Raw genomic sequence first — 2,545 nt, 5'->3', positions numbered from 1 at the left:
ATCTCACACGGTTGGGGATTCAATATACTAGTCAATGCAAGAAGTGTTTGAAACAGAACCTGGTAAGTGTTTCTTAAATGTTGATTATTATCATTATTTTCATCAAGGGAGAACCATAAATATTTGTAAACACATCAGTTTTTCTCACCATATAATAAGTTTTTACCAGTAGGGACCCTGTCTTATTCATTCCGGGATTCCAAACTCACACATGGGGGTTAATACACAGTAAATGTTTGTTGAACCTGTAAAAATTTCTATAGAGAAATAAAGTTAGTGAAAAATGTTAAGGCCCAGCACAGACCCTGGTTCCCATTAGTTGAGAGAGGTGCACTTTGGGTGTTGATAACTATGTCTCAGTCTCAGTTCTCAATGACCAACCAAACTCTAAGCAAAATCAAGATCAACAGGGTTGGAAAAGACTCTAGACTGGATGTTTCTTTGTGTCCTTACTAGATCACAAGTTTCTCTGACAGAAACTGAGTTCTATTAATCTCAGTCCCCCATCTTGCAAACAGTAGGAGCTTAATAAATACCCGATCATGTGAATGATGAGGTGCATTCTACATTATTGTACATTATTTGTTTTTAAAGTCTAATTGTACTGATTTTTCATATCTACAAAAAAGTACTTAGCCTGTAATCCCACGCCTTTGGGAGGCTGAGGTGAGTGGATTGCCTGAGCCCATGGGTTTGAGACCCGCCTGGGCAGCGAGACCTCATCTCTACAATAAATCAAAAAATCAGCCGGGTGTGGTAGCGCATGCCTGTAATTCTGGCTACTTGGAAGGCTGAGGCGGAAGGATCGCCGGAGCCCAGCAGATCAAGGCTGCGGTGGCCGGGAGTGGCCACTGCACTCCAGTCTGGGCGACAGAGTGAGACTCCAACTCAAAAAAAAAAAGTACTTAAAAATTAACACCCAAAATATACACATAAAACATTTAAATCATACAGAATTATGTTGAAAGTGAAAAGAATTGCCCAAGAGAATCCATCTAGAGTATTATTTATCCAAATATCCAAATGTTTCCATTATGCATGCATAAACTAAGGTGTGAGTACAAACCACGGTATCATGTAATCATTTAGATCACGAGCTTTGGAATCGGCTATCCCTGGGTTTGAATTCAAGCTCCATCACTTTTTGATGGTATGGCCTTTAGACAGTCACATAACTTCTCTGTGCCTGAGTTTCTATGGAAAATGAAGATAATAATAAAATCTACTCTAAGGCTTATTGGGATAATAAATTAGTTATTACATATGCGCACTTAGCATGACCACAAATACAGATAAATAACTCAACGATGGCTAGCCATTATAATACATATTTAAACAAAGTATGAAGTCATATTGATGATCCTTATTTACATTTGTTTTATGTAACAAAATATCATGAATATTTGTTATGTGGTAGCACATACAGAGCTAATGCTTTCTTTTTTGGTGGCTATATTGTATTCAAATTTATGACTCTATGTAACCAATCCCCAGCTATTGGCATTGAGTGTTTCTAATATTTTATGATTACATATAGCCACAATAAAAATCCTGTTGCACATATATTTTTCCATACTTGGGTAAGTCTTTCTATAGGATAAATCTCTAGAAATAGAATTGCTGGGCCAAAGCGTTTGAATTTTTAAATATATTAATAAACATTGAGTGAAATTGCCTTCCTGAAAGGCTGTATTGCTTTACACTTTGATCAACGAGCGTACTTGGTTGCCTTATGGTTGTGTATGTTTTAACCAGATTCCCCAACAATTTATTTCAAAGATCCCAGTAGTTACAGAATTAAGGACCTTGCCCTGCTAGTTCGGCATAAACAACTCCTAAGAACCTAGCAACCAATTTCCTGCATCACATTTTCAGACACACAGCTTGACAAAAAAAATTTATGCCACTCCCAGATGGGAGAGGAAGAAATGTTGGAATTTTCTAGCCTTTTCAGTGGCCGATAGGAAGAGCATTTGAAATTAGGACCATCCATCAAGTTTTGGAAACAGGGTGGCTGTGTCTGTATCCATCTTTGTTTTCTGCAACTGCAACTGGGATCCTCATTTAGTAGACAAGAAACCCACCCCTCTGTTGAATCTTGTTGGGCATAATATCGCTAATTTAATGTTCCCTGAGTGTGATGAGGGGACTGTGGGGAGCCCTCCAGATCGCTGAGGTAATGCCAGGACAACAGGTGAGCCTCCTGGCCGGAAGCTGAACAGCGCCACCAAGCTGACACGCTGCCTCAGTGGTGGCTAAAGCTCACGCCCACATTTAATTTTAATTTCAATTTTAATCCAAATAATAAAAATGCATAGCGCTTAAGAGTTAGATACTGCTACAAGTTAAACCTTACCACAAAGCTTATAACAAAAGGCCCATTTCACCCCAATCCCATCCCAGAAGCAATAACTTTAATTCATCATTATCTTTTCATACTTGATGATGGTATCACTTCTGGAGTTTTAAATTTTAGGGCTTTTCAATTAACTCACAGCTATGAAAGATAAGGATTTAGTTCCCTCTCTCTCTCCCCCTCCCTCCC

Source organism: Carlito syrichta, unplaced genomic scaffold (assembly GCF_000164805.1).
Source record: "Carlito syrichta isolate Samal-C Ts95f unplaced genomic scaffold, Tarsius_syrichta-2.0.1 Scaffold239047, whole genome shotgun sequence".
Classification (NCBI taxonomy): Eukaryota; Metazoa; Chordata; class Mammalia; order Primates; family Tarsiidae; genus Carlito; species Carlito syrichta.
This window is presented reverse-complemented; position numbering follows the sequence as displayed.